The sequence below is a fragment of the Anneissia japonica genome, unplaced genomic scaffold (genome assembly GCF_011630105.1).
Source record: "Anneissia japonica isolate Jap-2015-1 unplaced genomic scaffold, ASM1163010v1 scaffold211_len1577895_cov191, whole genome shotgun sequence".
Lineage (NCBI taxonomy): Eukaryota > Metazoa > Echinodermata > Crinoidea > Comatulida > Comatulidae > Anneissia > Anneissia japonica.
This window is the reverse complement of record NW_022711099.1, coordinates 150,253-171,671: the sequence shown is the minus strand read 5'-3', so window position 1 is coordinate 171,671 and position 21,419 is coordinate 150,253. Positions and strand designations below refer to the sequence as shown.

Below are 21,419 nucleotides of genomic sequence, written 5' to 3'. Positions count from 1 at the left end.
AGGTAAAATTACTGTTAATTAAAAAAAGATAAAATTTTTATTATTTTTGCATACCTCAGTAAAATTATTAATATGGTAAGAATAAATAATGATTAAAATACAAAAATATTAGTATCTGAAAAATCTGAAAATACCTCCCAAAAAATGGAAGCTATGATGTTTGCCACCGTGTGTATGCTAGATTGTATAGATTTTTCAGATCTTTGGATTTTGGATCCTGGTTCAATTCCATTGGTGCTCTCTTTGTCTTTCAGAAAGATTTAAATGCAAGATAGCGTGTTGCCATTCGGATTAAACATTATTAATCGTAGATCCCATTTTCATTTTTCCTATGTACTGTATGTTGAGTGCAGTATACTCCTAGTAAAAGAGTATGGGATTGTGTCCTGGTGTTCTTGACCAATTCACCACCAACAAATTTTAATTCAAGCTCATACATCCTATAGCTAGTAAAACACAGTATTGAATTGAATAAGTTCCTTCCTCGAATAAACGTTCCCCCTCCCCCCACCCAAAGCCTGATTTAGAATATATGCCTCCCTCAAATAGACACCCCGGGGCATTTATTTTTTCCTCAAATAACTACCTCTCTCCCCCATAGAAAACAAAACTAATGAAAGCAACATCATTCTCAAGACATTTTATTTTCTACTCCAGTAACCTGGTTGGGATTAATAAGATGACACAATAACACATTTGTATGGTGATTATGTGTTGTACTTAAGGGGCGTTTATTTGAGTACTGTATATACATATTCATTTTACACCAAAGAAAATAAATGCCTCACTTAAGTACATGCCTCCCTTGAATAAACTCCCTTGTATAAATAGTACAGTAATATACTTATTAAACTTGATGATGTTTGATATTTTTTTGCATTGTAAATGCTGCACCTTATATTAGTCAAATGGACCTTTGCAGAATGTTAAATGAAACTTATGAACTGACCATGAATACAGTGTTTCCCCCACAACTGCTCATGCTGAGCCCCAAACGCACTTCTTTATGTGTATTTCCACTGCTGTTTTGTGTGGCCTTAGCACATGTATGCAAAGGGTAGGGCTTACTTTTGTGGAAAGGTCCACTAGAAAAAAACTGCGCAAGAAATAATTTACTTGGTACTTGCCTCTACTGCTTCACTTAGCATTTCAGGCAAATGATTAATGCCATGTAAATATATTGGCTGGAAATGATCTTGAACTTGTGTGGACAATGACGACTTTGTTTGAAAACCTTTCATACTTAACTGCACATGTTCTTGCATGTATATTTTATGTATGTATTTAGGATTAAAATGTGTAATGTGTGAAGATGGTAATAAATTATATAAAAAATGCAACAATAAAATGCAACAATAAAATTCCTTGCCTATAATTTATAATTTTCATGTATAATTAATCTGTTTATTCTATTGAATATTTGTTAATACTAAATAAATATGCTCAAACACACTTAACAAGATTGTAAAAATTACAGAAAAAATGCCACAATAAATTCTAGATATAAAATACCTTAATTATAATATCTCATTTTAATGTATAATTGATCTGTTTATTCTGTTTAATTTTTGTTAATATTAAAATATGCCTGAACACACTTAACAAGATAATAAAATAAATATAATGTCACAAATTTAATAAGGAATAATGTAATAAATTTAATAAGGAGTTGCCACAATAAACTACATCAATAAAATACCTAAATTATAATGTCTCATATTCATGTAATTGATCTTTTTATTTTGTTAATACTAAATAAATATGTCTGAACATGCTTAACATTTTACACTATTTATTACCTGCTTGCAATGAATTAATTGAATAATGAAATTTTATTTTATTGATAGTTAAATACTGTAAGTTGTTGAATAATTCAAAGTAGTGTTTTTATGAATGATGAGGAGATAAACAATTCTTTTTTCATATTATGGAAATAGCTATAAATGTGTGCTTATTAATTCATTCAACATAACATTTATTTGTTTGTTAAGGTAGTTCAAGTTTTAAATAAAATTAAAAACTTCTAAAGTATTAATTGTAAATACTGAACAAACTGGTATGGCACTTACCTGAAAAAAAAATTAACAAAAAAGTTGGTCCATTAGAAGAAACTACTTTCTTTTTCATTTGTGTATTATATATATATATATTTTTTTGAAGACAGATGAAGACCCAAAAAGGCAAATGTTTGTGAAGGGCTGCCTGCATTAAAAAAAATAAGAAGAAAATATGCGGTTGAAATATTAAACATGAAATTAAAAAGTGAATGAATTTTACTAATAGATAGAAAATTGAATTAATTTTAGTTTTAAAAATTCATGACTGTTTCATTTAGAACAGATTTATTAATGGGGGTTTATTTAAACTGTTACTTAGGCTGTTCCAAAGTTTAGGACCCGAAACTGAATATTGTGTTTGAAAAGACGACATTTTATGTTGGAATTATTATTATAATAAACTTGAACAATAGAACATGATGTCACTTTTTACCTTCATAATTTTTCTATCCTTGAGTAACACTTATTACCCTAGTACATGAGAACATTACTACACGGAATTATACACATATGTTACCTCATGCTATGCGATATTGACTGTTGATACCCTTATCCATTTCACTTTCTTTTGCAAGACAAAACTTACAATAAGCAAAATTGTTTTTTTTCCCTTTTTTTCTGCCTAGATAATTTTCGTAGAACCAATTTGCAAAATAAAAAAAAAACTATTTTATTTGTTAGAAAAACACTAAAACAATAAGTTTAATGTCTCGCATAAGGATTTGTTCTGTGAAGTTACTCTGCACATATATATGTTTTTCCCTCTGAAATCGATGAAAAACTCTGCCTGCCCTCTGATAAATCTTTGAAGAACATAGTCTGCCAAACCAGCGTTCGGCAAACTGTGGTTCACGACCCACCAGTGGGTCGCTGAAATATTTTAATGGGTCACGAGACCTTGACAGAAATCACAAAATTTTTTAGGGACCATATCAGCATTAAGATACTTTGAAATATGGTTTACTTTGTGATACATCTCGAAAAGTTACTTCACAACTAAGACCATGACTACACTAAACTTGAAGAAAATGTCTTATCTGAGTGCGCACACCAAGTATTCCGCTTTGATGTTTTGACAACAAAGCTACCTAGCTCTGGGCGTCCTAATCAAACTTCCGATGGCGTACCTACGAATCAATCTAGGTCAGCGACGATTGAGTTCAAATGGGGTCACGTGAGTTGTGGGGATTCCCCATGAAGCGCGAGCAGATAACAATATATTTTGTCAGCTTTTCTAATCGCTAAGCTACTAAAGTCGAAATCTTGTCTAGAAAATACAAGAAGGAATACCTAGAATGGGGGTTTGTAGCGAATGGAGACAAGCACAGTGTGTAAATTGTGGGTGGGTGGGTTTAACAACTGTTTCAAGTTTAATGGTCTGTTTTGATATAATTCTTGGTTTGATCGTATCACATTTCGTTCATTTACATCATTCTCCGCCCACCAATCCACCTTGCTTTTCTGATTTATATTGTATTCCTCCTCTGATTGGATGAGAAAGTAAGCATGATAAAATATCGTCTTTGATCACGCCACCCCGCAAACACGTGTTCATCTCACTGACAGGAATCATGTCTATGTTGGAATGCATCATACTATGTACAAACACTCACGCAATGAAAGATGGTATGACAATATTTTATTTATAATTACAATTTAATGAGACACAATTTAGCTGCAAAAAAAATGATAGTAAAATACACTGAATTGTAACACATGGCGCACAACGTAAGCACGATATAACACTCTCTGATTTGTGTGTGAATGATGTCAGTGGGTGAAGCCACGGTCTGAATTTCTTAAATTGGCAGTCAGTCTAAAAAGTTGTGATAAGCAATAAGAAAGTCTTGCTAAAGGATTTTTTCCTATAATAGTCTGAATTGTAGTAATGATTAAAGTATGCCAAATCGTTATTTAGCCAGCCACCATCTTTCTCCATTTTGATTTCTATTTAACTTGAATTAATACCATTCATTTGTATGCAAGTATGCGTGTTGTTTTGATTTCTCTGGTGAATTGAAAAAATATATTTATTTCTTTTGTGTAAGTTTTTTATAACATTTTCATTGTAGACTTTCTGTATTGTGTTTTGTTGGAGTTATGATCCAAATTGCCTTTGCTATTAATGTCAAATAGTAGACTAGCATTGCTACACGAAATTATACACATTTATTACCTGTTGCTATGCGATATTGACGGTCGCTATTCTATCCATTTCACTTTCTTTTGCGAGGCAAAATTTGCAATAAGCAAAATTGGTTTTTTTTTCTTTTTTTTTTTTGCCTAGATAATTTTCGTAGAACCAATTTGTGAATAAATTACCCTAAATCTAACTAGTTTACTTATTGTTTATTTAACAATTTCTTTTTTTCTTTTTCTCGCCTAGATGATTTTGGTAGAACCAATTTGTGAAATAAAATGAAAAAATTTATTTGTTCCCACTAATGAGAAAAACACTAAAACAATAAGTTTAAAGTCTGGCATAAGGATTTATTCTATACAGTTACTCTGCACATATTTTTTTCCACCCTCTGAAAACCTATAGTCTGCTAAAAAATAAGAAAGTCTTGCCAAAGGATTTCTTCTATTATTTAGTCTACATTCTAGTAATTATCATAAAATAAGCAGCCAAATTGTTATTTAGCTAGTTGCCACCTTTATTTTGATTTCTATTTAACTTGAATTAATCCCATTCATTTGTATGCAAGCATGTGTGTGTTGTTTTGATTTCTCTGGTGAATTGAATAATATATATATTTTTTTATTCTTTTGTGTATTTTTTTCATGATAATATTTTCAATGTAGACTTTCTATATTGTATTTTGTTAGAGTTATGATCCAGTTTGCCTTCACTTTTAATGTCAATTGTAGATATTGAATTTTCATACACAAAACCTTAAACCACTTTATTGTTTAGGCAACTCCAAGTTTTTATTCTGTTTTCCAAATTTGTGTAGGGCTTACAGTAATATATAATTGTGTATTGCATATTTATGATAAGGAATTTGGATACTGCTTCATTTATTTGAAAATGTTATTAGTATCCATATTGCAAGTACTGTGATGGATTAAACGAGCTGTGTAATTATCTACTATGATTCATTTATAAATTATTCCTTTTTTTTTTTTTTTAGGTGGGTTGTCTATTCCAAGGATTTCAACTGTGACTCTTTGGTTTAGTCATTGTTTTTTTGTTTTTGTTAAACACAATGCTATACCTTAGTCCTTCTGGTAAATTTCCCCCCTCCCCACATTACGTCAAATTTCATTATTACCAGTGTTTCCCTGGCAAAAGCCCAAAATATGATTTTATTACTTTTATTTTCAGAAAAAGGTTTGCATTGAATTTTTTGATTGGCCCCGCCTACAATAGGGTATTCTATCAGAATTTTTTCTGTATAAAATGGTTCTCATGGTATAAGTCTACTGCCCAACAGTCGACCCAATCTTGTGTTGACAGGAGTGGGCTTACATTATTAATTGTTTGCTTACAGTATTTTGGTGCCGGTGAACATCATTTTTGTCAGACCAGGCAGCTTAGTATTGAAACATTTAATTGTTAGGCCCAGTAAAAAAATTATTAGTTTATCTATCACCCTCACGCGCATGCCTTTTATGGTACTGCAAAAAAAAAATATTTTAGAAATTTTTGGAAAAAAATTATATTTTTCATTTTTTTAATTAAATAATTAGTAGATATGGTTTGTATTATCTCAATCATGTTTTACTAGATTTTTTACACTCAAGCATAAACAAAATAATGGAATCTCCCACCATACACAGCCTGCGTATTATTCGTATTCAGGCACAGGGCGAAAAATAATGGAATCACACATCATACGCAGGGTAGCGGAATGTGTTGTATGAAGTGACTGCTTTATTTTTAATGTTATTATAGATTGCACTTGTACTTTGTGTTGTTGCCAAGTAAATATTAATTGAATTAAATTGTTTACATATTTTATATATTATTTTAGTATAGCTCAAATTTGATCATTTTCCAAGACCTATGATACCGTAAGAATGGGTTTTTTTTTGCATATCTTATGTTTATTAAAATTGAATGTCCAAAGATATGCATCATACTCTTATCTGTTTTTTTTTTGTTTTGTTTTTTTTGGTAAAAATGCTAATGTCTTGTTTTGTAATAATACTAATAGACACATTTTGAAAGCATCATTATAAAGTGATATTTTTAGCTCCTCTTAATGGCCTCTTCAGCATTATTAGTCTAGCGGCGATTTATAGTTCAGCAGTAGCAAAACAACGCTTACAAAATTCTACTCATTGCTGTCTCTTGAGTCTGGCTTTAGACACAAATGTTGCTTTATGTGTCCACTGGGACAACAATTCAATGAAACTTCTGATTCACATGGAAAGTTAGTTTCCTCCATGGCAAACTGGAAACCAATGGAGCTTGCAAAATGAAAAATTGTTCAGCCCAAGGGAGCTGCATTGGTCTTTATCTTTGATTTTATGTATCCGCTTTTTAGCCTATTATTAGCCTCGCAAGTCGATTCCAAACCAGACATGGTTTAGTTGCTTAGCAACAAGGTAGATATTAACTTTAACATGTTTTCCTGTGTATTTGTTTGTGTACATTTTGCTGATTTCAGCCAAAATGATGTCTGGCTAGCCAAGACTAATTTAGTCATAGAGGTCATAGGTTGAGAAACCTTACTGTTTGACTTTAAATGTACATTATTACTTTCGATATCCCCCCCCTCCCCTCTGAAAGTGTACATAAAAAATGTTTTTGTGATGTAAAATAAAGTCTTGTACTTAGTTGCATAAAAATGTCTAATTATCCATCGTTGCATTATAATTGGTCATAAAAATCTATGACTTTAAATATTGCAGGTTATTATGAATCAACATTTTCATTTATGTATTAAAGTGTACACATTTGCCTACCACTCCTCTATTGTACTGTTTGTACACTTATGAAAATGTTGATAATTGTGAATGACCCTGTATAGTAGTGATAATGTCAAAGAGCATGGAATCACAGTTGATTATAATAATCTTAAGAAATATTGTAGGCCTATGATGATAACATGATGATGTAGGCCCTATGTATGATGTAGGCCTATGATGATAACATGATGATGTAGGCCCTATGTATGATGTAGGCCTATGATGATAACATGATGATGTAGGCCCTATGTATGATGTAGGCCTATGATGATAACAAAAATTTATTCTGTTTTTCGTTTGTCTTGCTCCCAGGGGGGTCCCATGTTTTCTGCAAATTGGGAGAGTCTCCCGGAAATCAGAACGGTCTCTCACATTCCCGCAAGCATCTCCCGGAAAATATCCCATCTTCCGCAAATAGATGTTTTTACTATTTTATTGTGACCTGGAAAACAGTGTTGATGGGGGTATTAATCATGCACAGCAAAATAAAGTTTGAAGTGTTGGGCTATGTTCATACCTGAGAGATACGCCATGCGTATCTAACGCCGGGTGTATGTTAATTTATGGCAAACTAACGAAATGTCCAGACTGTGCGATTGACAAACGCTATCATAAGTATTTATGCAAAATAGTGATTGGTCAAATATTTGCCGAGTTCAAAATCATTGACGCATGACTGTCATAACTCAGTGGCATACGCTAATCCAGGGTCTGTTTTTGGATTATCATATGCCAGTGATTGCGCATTACTACTGCGTTAATACTGCGCACAAGTTCACACCAATCGAGTAACGTTATGCTTACGTAACTCGTGTCTGAACATGGCCTCGAGAACTCGTTTACCAGTAAACACGGAAATGACTTCTTCCAACTTGGGACCCTGTGCTCTTTGAAACCGTGCTAAACCTGACCTCACTGTTCCGTAATCAGTCTGATGGTATAAACAAGATTATATAATTTTTTACTAAAACAATCTCAATTTTGGGCATTTTTTCTTTTGATGTTTGTATCATTTTAGTATATGATAATATATCACAATTGTGAATTCAGTAAAATTTAGGTACTGGCTATTTTTGCATATTATTATTAATATATTATTTTATAAAAATGAATAATAATAGAAAAAAAAATAAACTGAACATTGATGATAATGATAATTTATTTATTTATTTATTTATTTATTTCAACAATATTTTACGAGGGTGGTCCATCCAGCATCATCATAATGATGGTGTTCACTGAAAACAGAAGGTTCCTACCATAAATTTAAATGTTCATTTCATTTCCATATGTTTAATTAGACAACATATATTTTATAATCATCTTTTTAAGAAAGTGTTTTTGAAATAAAGATATATATGATTTTTGTAAAAATCTGAAAAAAATGCTCAAGAATTCCATAAATATATTAAAAGAAAATCATATACCAGTAAGTTAACTTCTGGTGGTACATGGGTAACATGGTATATAAAAAAGTAGGTTTTTTTGCTTATTTACAACAAATGATGTAGAGGGAATTCTTTTTTTCAAATAATTTGATTGATTTTCTTTTTTGAAAATTGTTTAGAAATATATAAGATATTAAGATAATCAAAACAGAATTGCATAAAAAAGCAAAAAATCACAAAATATAATTAAAGTTTTTGAACAGATAGTTAATGATAACTTTGCATATGATTTAGGTGAGACTTTTTACCATGTTTAACAAAGTTTATTTTCTAAATATTGCTGGAGAAAAGTGGAAAAAATGTCTTTTTTTATTTTCAATTTTTTTTTCCAAAAATGAACATGGAATCCCATGCTCAGGTTAACTCCAAAGCACATAATAAATAAATCTTTTGTTTTCTTATTTAGAAAAATGGTTTGCTAAATAAAAATTAATTGAAAAATATAAAAATGCAAGTGAGTGCTATGAATAATAGAGGACTCCTTTGGTTTTTGTTTTTTAAAAATGTTCATTTTATGTTACAGACACACAGGCCAAAAATGTTATTTAGTTTTTATTTGAAATAATTGTCGATGGGCATTGTGCTTGCAGAGACAAAATCCTTTTTTCCTATTGTTTTTGTTTATCATATATTTATATATATATATTGAAATAATTAATTGAAATGAAATGAAAATTAAAATAACTCCATCTTAAACTATAAATAACATTGATAATAACCGTTTCTTTTTTTTTTTTTCATGTTTATGTTCAGCACATAGGGGCCTCCATATTATGTGCTTTATAAAGTCAACCATTATTGTTTTATTATTTTGGTATAAAATATACAAAATTATCATTTGGAAGCTACATCACCAATTGTTTTTTGTCACATAAAAAAAAAAGTTTCTGTCAACAAAAATGATTTTTCACTATAATAAATGTATATAACCATGAAGATGTAATATTTTTTTATAATATAGTTCCATGGTGTACTTTCCCTACTAACAATGGTTCCATATTACCATGGATGGTAGAGTAATAAAAAAATGATATTATACTCAAATTCAATTAAACTCCTACAAAATACTGGTATGTACTGTACTGTAGAGCTTTTAAAACCTGTTGACCTTGGTGTACTGTTGACCCAGTCGCTGTTGTGTTACATAAAGATCAATTTCATATGTGATTGAAAATTGTATTGTAATTCAAATGATGCGCTATGGTTTATGCAAATTATGCTATCATTCAATACACCAAACCTTTACATATTGGAGTTGTGTTGGAATTTAATTTATGTATATAAAATGAGCACCATTTTATTTGGTTAACTCCACTTAATAAACCCTCATTTATATGCAATTAATATTGAGGCTTAAATCTAGCTCTTCATCTTTAGCGTTTGTCCGATTCTATAATGCTGAACTGCCTTCATGTGTTAAAACAGTGATCATTGTTCTGTTGCAGTTGAAATTGCATTGTCTTTGGCCAGGAAGTGTATTTATCCCACCAGTGAACTCTAGAACCAAGGTCAGGGCATTTGGTTTATGCATCGTTGCTAAAATCCAAGTTCCGTTCTTATTTAGCTTTGTCTAACATTGCTTCTTTTTTTTTTTGCAAAATTTTAAAAAAAAAGCTCACAAACTGAACCAATTATTTCATCAGCTCCCCATTATATTCAAATGGTTGTGTGAGATTTACAAAACAGTTTAGTCTTCACAGGCAGACGTCTCGCTTGTCCTTCCTGTTAGAATTCCATGAAAAGGTCAACCGCTGTGTAATATGATAGCTTAATCAAGAGCTGGGTTGTGTTTGATCACATTGGCTACCGCTTGCTCTTTTCCACGTATTTGGCATCTGTTCTGACTGTTCAATAGGCTTGTATGACAAGCTTCTCGGAAGGATCGTTTCACAGAACTCAAAGGAATGTAACATTTTCAAGCACTACTGCAAAGGTAACAAATGTTGATGTTTATTTGTTTAGTTGGTCCTTGAATCCTGAGGAATTAAGTTCTCTGGATGTTTAGTCTCTGATTCTGAATTTAATGCTTTGTATTTTTGGATGTTATTGTTATTTTTTGAGACTCTTCGTTCATTATAGTACATGTGTGTTGAAGGTTAGCAGGTGATGGCCTATATAGGGTAGCATTTTAAAAATTCACTTATAAAGTCAACTTTAGAATTATATTTTTTTTCAATGGATATTTATATTTCTATTGGAAAACAATCTAGCTTTAGATTTAGTTGTGTAATTTTAATTCTAGTGGAATATAGCCTATTTGTTTTAGCATATTTTTTCGTGGGTACAGGCAGCCCAGTCAGACATCAATAACTTAACTAACCTAGTCTTTAGTGAAGTTTAAGAGATCTGTTTCTATCTGTAAAAGGAATTTAAATTAAAAAAAGAATGCTGACCAGTTTTAGGATAGTATCGATCAAGATTTATGCTATTACTACTGTATAATTTTTCGGCAGAGTGGTATGTACATGTTTTTCTTAAACATATTGTTAACAAATTTATGTACATAGTAAAATATGGTAGAGTACTGGTACATTGGTTTAATTGACTCATTATTTTATTGCTGTTTTGTTAGCGTTATTATTATGCATAAAAAATTAAGTTACTGGGAGTAATATGTTTCATGACGTAACTTTGCATAGAGTATCAACAGATGCTGTATTTCCCATTCGTTATTATTCACTTAAATAGTATGCAAACAATTATCTATTAATAGATTTATTATACAGTATATGAGTATTTAATTAGCTTTGCCATTAATAAATTTATTAATTGCTTTTTATAGCATACCTATGAAGGATTGAATATTCCAATCCGTGGATGTGGGTCTTAGGATTTTATTTGTTTAGATATATTTGATTATGTAGGGCCTTAAAATTCATTTGTAAATTTAGAGGCTCCAAATATCTCTGTAACTCAGTTGGTAGAACAACAGAATTGTAGTCGAGTCAATTTAAATGGGCGAGCAGTTAAGGCGCAACATACAGCCATAATATTGGCGCTGGTTTGAATGGTATTCTAGGGTTCTGGTAGTGGAAAAAGTCTTCTCGTATAAGTACTATAAACCGTAGGCCCAGTGTACACAATTTGGCTCATGTGCACTTTAAAGAACCCAGTACATCTTCTGAGACAAGTAGGGGGTTACCCCAGTGTACTGGTTCATACATCCCCCCTGTTGTGGACAGACGAGAGATAGCTGGTACTGGTTTACCGGGCAGCTCAGTCATGAAGAGACAGACCCTTGGGGAGAAGAAAGTTATTGATCCCCACTTGAGCGCTTTGAGAATGGTATAAAGTGCTAAATCAAACTACATTACATTACATTGTTGATAGGACTTGGTTCTAATCCTGATGGTATAATTTTTTTCTAAACATTATGTTAATATCCAGATATTTAAAAAACTTTAAATTTTGCTTATTTTAGTGTGTGTAGAATAAAGTGATTTTGTTTGTAAATATCTCGCTCATTATTTCTATTTACATTTTAATGGCAACATCTTGTCTTGTACAAAAAACATTCCTGAAAAGGCTGGATGTTTAAAGGAAGTTTTAAAAACAAATATATGTAGCCCATGTTATTTTATTGTTTTATAATAAAGACTGTTGATACTACTATTCACAATACAAAACAGACGATAGATTAGAGAAGTGCACTGCTAACCATGTAGTTAGGCAGTGATCAGTATTTCATTTCATTTTATGTTTGTCTTATTCAAAATAGCAAAGTTAATGACACAAACAAAATGAGACAGGGTTCTCAACAGTGAACTGAGTCAAATTATAGAATGGTTTGAGGAATGGTAACTCTATTTACATTGTCAAATTCTGTGCAATTTTTTTATTACCAATAATCTGTTAATTGTGTAATATTCTTTATTCTTATATCCATATATTGAAAATAAAACTCCTCCAATTTGTACAAGACCAAACTTGTTTTTATATTCCCTTTTGTTAATGTAAAGTGTATAGAAGTACAGTCATTGCAAATATGATAAATAGCACATTCTTATTCTATAAATTAATCAATTCATTAAGGTCATGGTAATTAGCAATCACTATTTAGTGTCAAAAACAACTTCACAGAAAAAACTTTTTAACTAAAAGTACTTTAGAGAGCCATAAGCAAGTCAACAAAAATAGCCATTCTAAACAAGAGGCTAAAAATTGATGTTTTGACTCACAAATTTTCATAGTATATTTTCTACAAATTCTATGAATCAGCTTTAATCATGAAAATCAATGTTCATAGAAATTTGGGGGCAGTTGGCATGTACAACTGTATCATTGGCTATACTTTAGGTTTAGCCAGCTAGAGGCTAGCCCTAGGCAAGCCTAGACATTTCACTGGTTGCATGCCAAATCCAGTGAAATTGAGACCTATGCGAAAATAATTTAATATATGATTGGAATTCATTCTAACTATATTTGGAAATAATATTTCGATAAAGTGTACGAAATAGTCATCTGATACTATGTAGATGCAAGCACACCCTCTATTATATTCATATTTAAATTTTGTATGATCGCAGGTTTTTGTAGGCATAAAATTAAAATTTCTTCAGCTAGTTATCAAAATTAAATGTATGAATTTCAGTTATTTTAATTGATGTATATATTTTTTGGAACTTTGCCTGGGTTTCTCTGTTGGAAATTTTTGTTATTGCATTGCAGTATTCATTTGTTTTGCTCATAGGGCCCTGGATGCAATCTCATTTATTTATATTAGATATTATGAGAATATGTTATTTTTCTTGTTCATTATTAAATTGTACAAATCATTGTTTTATTATAGAAAATTCTTTGATCATTGTTTTATTGTGGGATTGTTGGGTTAGCAACATATGTACAGTTTGTTCAAGTAGAATATCTCAAGAGGCATAAAGATTAGTTTTGATAAGAGTGCTTATTAAGATAACAACCCACAGAAATCCTGAAAGATCAAAGTTGCTATGGAACTGTGATTTACCATACATAGATCTAATAGGTTCTTATCAGTCGCCAAAGTAAATCGCAAGTGTTGTCATGTAAGCCTGGTTCACGTCGAACTTTTATCTAGATATACATCCACTTAACTAGTTAAAAGTTCGACGTGAACCACTCATTTATAGCTAGATAAAGTGACTTAACTTTACTAGAATAACAGTAAATTAACTTGCTTAACGGTAAAGTCGGCTCGTATTACAAGGACACGATTGCGTAACGTAGGCATCTAAGCCAGCATTGTTATTGTACCACCATTATCATCTTCTGGCTGGCAACAACGTACTCCAACAATGCTAACAACAGCATCGAAGTAGCCTCATTAGTCTGGTTTTCAGAAATTATTTGTAATATTTAAGTAAAAACCCAGCAAACGTCCATTTTACGAATAGTCGATATTACCAGTGACCTTTGCCCTTTGCATCGTCGACCAAGTAATAACGTTAAAAAGTCCGATTGCGTACGTTTTTCAAAGTGATAATGTGTATTTTTCTTAATAATAAAATCAGATTTGTTGTATTTATTTATTGACAATTCAATCTTTTCAATTTTTGCTATAATAGTCGCTATTAATTCAGTTTCAACAAACTACCACCAACGCCAGTTGTTAAAATGAGCGCACATGTTTACGATGACGAAATAAAAAAGTGCGTGGAAGTCAGCAACTTATTTGACACCGCGAAGCTAGATTTTTCGCAAAGTGCATGTAAACAACACAATTGAGCAATCTAAAAACTACAAAACAGGACAGAAAGGTCCATAAAGTATACAAACGTTTTAATGAAAATTAAAACAATATTTTGTTAAATGGAAGAATGCTAGCTAGTGATTAAAATAATTCGTTATTTATTATTTTATTATTTTCCACCGTGTGACGTCGATGGCCTGAAACTGGCTGGCTGTTTATCTGGCTCTTACTTGGCATCGAACGCAATTAGGGGATTATCGTATCATGTTTCAAGACGGGTATATCTAGACGTGAACCAGGCTGAACTGTATGTAGGACATTACACACAGAAACTGTTTGACATGGAATCGAAATGTAGTTTGCAACATAGTACCTTTGTTGTTAATCCATGACCAACCAGAGATAAGAGAACCGTTTATATCTCAATGTTCAGTAGAAAAACGTGCGAGCGCTTGACGGTGCAACACCATCTGCTGATTGTCCGTGGCACTGACAGACTTAGAGAATCGCCAATAGACCCAATTTTTTATGCACATCGCATTGTGCTCCCTATGAAATCAGGTCGGCTGATGACCTTCGGTGTAGTGTGTGGTCAACTTAAGTCTTCAAAATTCCTAGGATATGTGGTTCTCTGTACACATTTGTATGTGGCTGTTAAATGTACTGAACATGATACCAATGTGGAGCAATATAGTGCTATATATTAATTTTAGTAAAATACAGAGATTCCAAGTTCAACAAATGTGCAAGGGTGAGACTTTGGAAACTCCACCCCCTGGTTTTGTTTTTTCTCAGATGTCCAGATATGTATTCTTGGACATTTTTAGGGTATTTTGCAACTAAAAATCTGTTTAGAATCTGCATTTTTTTCTTCAGAATACATGCATTTCAGGTCTTCATGTGCGTGGCAGCTGGCGGTGTGTACATGTTTTTGATCTTATCCGACAGCACTTTATATAACATGTTCACAGTGTTAGTATAGCTAGTTGGTATACTTGAGATATTCTGTGTAGATGAAGAATGTTTAGTAAGAAGAGAGCTACATAGGTCACAGTTCAATATAGGCAATTAATACATTTATGTGTGAGATTTTTGTCCTTAAGCATGAAAGTGTGAGGTAGACACAAAATGCGTGAGATTTGGTAGGTGTGAAAATATATTAATGGTTACTAGGAGGAGTGTGTAAATCAAAGTTACAACACCTCATCGGTGATTGAGGTTTGGAGTTGATAATGCACCTGGTTGGAAAGGACTTTTGAGCTATCGTATTGGCATGCATACAAATTTGATAAATTTGATGTTCACTATATACCCTACATATCCTGTATGGATTTTTTTACAGGGGTTTAGCTTTGACATATGGAGTTAACCGGCTACCATGCTTTTACTAATACCAGTTAATGCTTTTGTTACACAAAACATGCGATCTTATGACCTAGGGCGAGGATGATTTAGACCTATGTAGGCAACTAGACATAAGCCTTTTATTGCAAAAACATATGTCAAATTGTTTGCAAGATAGCAATCATTTCTCATTAATATGATTAATAGCGTAATATTTAAAATAAATTAATATCCATTTTTATTACTTTCACCCATATTCATAAAAATATACTGGTATGCTGTTATACAGTGGCACATATGGTAAGTAAATTGATGCTTTCAGAAATAAGCAAAACAGAGTTTCATGTCTGTGTCTTTGAATGAATGTATCCCCTGGAAATTGAATATCATGAATGTGACAATGAATAAAAGAATCTGAATCGAAATAATCAAAATCTGCAATATCAGAATATACTTTAATACATCCATTGTTACATGAAAATAAATTGCACTGTGAAATATGAAATTTACAAAATATGTACAATAATGCTCATCCCTATTTAATGGACGCCTTTCGTAAACCCTGAATTTGTCCAGATTTAATAGGGGTTCTACTGTACTACCATGGCTTTTATTGAATTATTCGTCGGCTAGTTTTTAGGGATTTTTATGCTGATCGGGAAACTATTATATAGTATATATGTATCATTTGAACTCAAGTTTTCATTTGCCCCTTCCTGTTATTTCTACATTATTTCTACATGTCATTCAAAATTACCTTTTTGCCTTACACTCCTTTATCTACCTCCCAATTATAATTCGTTTCCACATTTATATCTCCTTCCCTCTGAATTCTAGATAATCCATCTTATCATGGCTGTTGTCTTTTTCCTCTTTTTCCAATATTTTTCTTGTTATTAACCTTTCTCTCTCACTCTTTGAAAATCTATACATTTCCTTTTCCTACCTCATTCAGTAACGGAACCAGCAGGTTCTAGGGGAGGCCAGAGCTGTTCTGGACCCTCTGGTGGAGAAGAAGCAAAGAAATGTGTTGGGGAACACTGCTTTGAAAAAGCACTTTTACAATCTGAAATTGCCATTTCCGAGCATGTAGCCCATTGCCTATTGAGGACAGAGGAACCCTGGACCCTCTGGTGGAGAAGAAGCAAATAAATGTGTTTGGGAACACTGCTTTGAAAAAGCACTTTTACAATCTGAAATTGCCATTTCCGAGCATGTAGCCCATTGCCTATTTTTAATATTTCTCCAAACCGCGGTGGGGCTGTGGTATGTGAACCATCTGTCAAGGAACTTGGACCCCTCGTCAGAGAATTTGGCGCTTCCACTCTCCTCATTCAACTCTTCTTTTCCTTGGTCTATTCATGTAACTTGACGCTTCGACTTTCTTTTCTACAGTTGAATTCCAGTAGAGAAAAAATATATAGGCCTATTACAAGCTCAAGAAACCCCGTTTTTTGTATAGCACACATTAATTTCACAAGTTTATATTCTAAAATCATAACACTCAATAGCGTTAGTATTCTTTCTGTGAACGTCATCCTCACCAACCACATGCGTTTTGTGTCGACGTTCGTGAAGCTATACTCACGTGACCCCGAGGACTGAAAAAAATAATTGTTTGTTATTGTTATGAGCGAAGCTGGTTCTAAAAAGTGTCAAAAATTGTTTGTGAATGAATCTAATATGAAAATAATTATTATTGCCAAATAAATAGATCTCGATGCTACTTAATCACAATCTGTGTCCAAACATTGACAGCAACCTTCAGTCTTACATAGGCCTATACAGTTTACAATATACAGGTATGGACTTCCGATTTTGAAATCGCGAGTCTGGTTTTGCACAGAGTAAAGTCGAGCTGTGCTAATTATGGGCCTTGGTTATTAAAATAATTATCGTCGCCATAATCATGCTTAAAAAATCAAAAAAGTATAAGGACAATATTTGAAATTAGGTTCATGTTTCGCGCGAATTTCATGTGTCTATGCTAGGTTGTGATTTAACGTTCCACCATCATGTAGTGCGATCGCCTCGAACTTCCTGTCCAGCAATTCATCGACCCGGCCCAAAGGAGAAGTGTGAACGTTCCTAAGGTGGCCCTGGGCCGACTTAAAAAATAACTGTGAACTGGGCCGACCCTAGGCCGGCCTAATAAGTGTGATTGGGCTCATAGTCTTTATCAGTAATGGACCTGAAGGAATAAAATAAAAGATTATAAACTGTAATTTAGCTAAAACCTATTAATTCTAGGAGCTAATAAAAGGAAAACTGCCATGGTTAAATCAAATTTCATTTCAATTTTATGTGCTAGATATTTAGCCATCAACAACAACTATAATAATTTACTGAACCATATCTAATACAGTATCAGTAACATGATGATGTCAATAATTTGCATAATGGAAATACAGAAAAGCAAATAGATCTTGAATGGAATAGTCTATGCCTCTGTCTGATGGGAGTGTCTACCCTATTCATTTCTACCAACAGTAGCAAAAAAGTCCCAAAATTTAGTAGTCTTTGCATTAAAGGTTATAATCCTCCTTAATCAATCCCAAAAATGTGCTAGTCGATCAATGTTATACATATAAGTAGGTTCCAACTTGTTTATGTAATTCAAATTTAGTCCAATACCATCTTACTTCCCATAGTATAAGAATAGAAAAATGTTATTCTCTCAGTACAGTATTATCATTATACCATATAATAATGCTAGGCCTGTGCCTTGCATGAACTAATTTCTATATATTTATGAAGGTCTCCCTCTATTTAAACACCTCTCCAACTAAACACCATCTCCAGTTAAATACCAATTTTCTGTGGTTACATATTAACAAATAAAAGCCCAAAGCTAAAGCCCAAGAAAATCTCCAGTTCTCCTGACCGAATGTAATTTTCACCCGATTTCTCAGGTCCCCCGCAAAACACTTTGATTTATGCATAAATTTGATTGATTTGGTCATTACTACTCAATGCATTCACCGCTTGCTCGCTTAGCGACGCAATAAACAAGCAGCCATTTTCGATTCGAATGTTGCCACCAATGACCGAATTCGTGGGCACCACGCAGGCATGCAGTTGAGGGTAGCAAACAGTTAGTGTCTTTTTTATTATCTTTCATCATCTTTTAGTTAATTCTGCAAACCTCCAGATTTTTTGGTAAATCTCCAGATTTTTAAATAAAACTTTTAACTAACTACTAATGCCAGTTGGCAGTTTACATCCAGAGTCAGACTCAATGGCTGTCAACGTGTCACTATCAGATGAGACAGTGAAGATGAGCCAGTGTTTTATTTAAATTACTTTTAGAGTTGAAATATAAAGATGTATCACTAGGATTATCTTATAGAAAATGTCATTTATTTTCTTATAAACAATAATAATAAAGGCTTTGTTTACGAAGGTGTTCTTCTACAAGGCCGTGATATTGATGAAATACTAAAAAGATTAACATCATTTACAAAACAATTTTTATAAAAGTAAACATAAACAAATTTAATTAACTGTTTAAATGAATAAACAAATGTTGCATTTTGAACTGCACTTTCAAGACTCTTCCATAATTTGGCACCACAATACGAAAAACTTCGCTTTATTCATTATTACCGCAGAAAAAAATGCTATGCACAATTTTGGAATTGCTACACAGAATAAAAAGTGCATAGCACTTTTTGCTGCACACAAAAAATGCTGGAATTAAATAAGAACTAATATAATGAAGGCATCATAGTGCCTGCGAATAAGAATACTCATACGGTACTTTTACTTTAAAGTTTGCTATTTGTAGTAAACGTCTGCCATATTTTTATTCCAAGGCATTTCCTGGCAGAATGCCGAAGCATTATCCGGGAAAATGTCAAATAAGCATACTAAGTCGGCTGTACACAGGATCTAAAGTTGCAGATGGAAAAGATGTACAATTTATTTACTTTTGTATCAATTGAACATTTCCATTTTCCTATAGATTATAACATAAAATAATAATAATAATAATGATATGTAAAAATAGAATAGATGTACTATCAGTCATGAGGTAAAAAGTGTAATAAAAATCAGTGAAAACTTTTTTTTTTCAATCTTTTTCCCATTGGAAACTAAGTTTATTTGATCATTTTAAATGAGCTATTCCAAAATTTTATTTAAATTTTGTAGGTATTTTTCTGTCTTTTTGACTGATAGTACATGTAGTACTAGTATACCAGTCAAATAAAATACTTGTTCTTCAGTTTCAGTGAAGCATGCAAGGTTTTGTATTTACATTTTTTTATTGGTGTGCGTGGGTAAGTTTTAATTCCATGCCTTACGGTTTTTATGCAAGAGTTCAGTAGTTCATATAGATCGCGAGTATGTTAAACAATAGTATATTTCTTTGTAGACTGTGTTTATAGTTGAAATGAAAAGGGTTTTATTGATGGTTGGGATTGATGGTAATATTGATGGAAATAATGGTGATTGTAGTGGGTGGCAATAATGAGGATTATAGGATTATGTTAATGAGGTGAAGGAGGAGAATGAGGATGATTATGTTGTTGATTTAACAATGATGACAGCAATGATTATAAATATGGGTAACAAATAATGATGATAATTAATGATTTTAATGATGTAGATAAATAAAGTGCTAATGATGTTTTTGAGGATGATGTTAATAGCGATGAGAATTAATATAGGTGATAAATGATGATGATATTTATAATGGTTTTGATGAATGTATTTAAACTGGCCTCTTTTTTATGATGTTGATGTCGTGCTAGTGATGGTGGTGGTGCTGTCAATGATGATGACTATGATGATGATGAAGATAATGATAACCATGATGATGATGATGATGATGATGATAACAGTGATAAGTAAAAATACCAAGGATTGTACAGTACAGTAGTAGGATGAGGAGTAGGAAGCAGGGGTGCGCTATGGGGCCAGCAGGGGAAATGAGGTGATAGTGAAGGGGTTAACAAGGGTAATGAGGTGATAGTGAAGGGGTTAACAAGGGTAATGAGGTGATAGTTATTTTAAATACTAACTTGACTGACAGGGAAACCTGGAAGGATGGGCGGAGAAATTGTTTAGTTGTGTTTCAAATTGATGACGTTTATATTGATTTTTGATAGCAATTACGAGTGAAGAATTAATCAAAATTTCTCAATTAAACTACAAGTCAGACATGGATGCTACAGTCCTGTGGTTTATTAGACATTGATAAATAGAACAGGAATTCATAGAAAGTTCTTATTGCGAGGAAATGTGCGGTAATTTTGGTTTCCTGCTGTGTAAGTGACGTCTGATTCACACATGCTATTATATTGCCATGTATAGTAAAACAATTGTTGTGAAACCAGGAGTATTGTCTATTTACTGGTCATTAACCCTACCAGCTTTAACACTGCTGTTAGCAAGGGGGTTCATGGGATCGGATGGTCCCAACAGGGAGTTCCGCTAGAATGGAATTTAATAAATTTCATGCGGCAAAAATTAGCTGAAAAGGGAAAAAAAAATATTATTTTCTCTTTTGTAAAATACTTCCTCAAAAATCGGAAAATATATTGCAGGAATAAATTTTTTCAGGAAATCCTAGTGTGACAGCCTCCTTTCTAAATATTAGTGAGTAGTAGTAGTAGTAGTAAAACTTTATTTATTCACGAAGCACAAATCAACAAATACATGCTGTTTTTCATTATGGCCATGAGATACCTTATTTACAATTAACAAATTACACATAAAGGTACATCATAAAAAGCAAAAGTTAAATGCAGAAATTAAATAAAATAGATACAAAATATAATTATTAAACAGTACTGTATGCCAAAATCAACAAATTAATAAAATAAAAGTACTGTAATCTATACCTAACAAAGGCAATAATAAACTATGGAAAAGAAGAAAATCCATTCCACAAAAGTAAACAGAAAATTACAAAAAGGAATGTAAAATATAAATAAAACAAGGCAAGAAAACATCAAAATAGGGATTTATACAATGTTCATACTA

The 21,419-nt window shown here is 32.3% G+C and overlaps 1 protein-coding gene across 2 annotated transcripts in view; it reads left to right on the top strand.

Moving 5' to 3' along the window:
* The first annotated feature begins 9,973 nt into the window (after positions 1 to 9,973).
* Positions 9,974 to 21,419, top strand: part of LOC117107249 (protein piccolo-like) — a 63,298-nt gene continuing 51,852 nt past the window's right edge. For both annotated transcript variants that reach the window (XM_033248871.1, XM_033248872.1), the window contains exon 1: positions 9,974 to 10,355. The gene's annotated coding sequence lies outside the window, so the exon portion shown is untranslated. The remainder of the gene's footprint in view (positions 10,356 to 21,419) is intronic.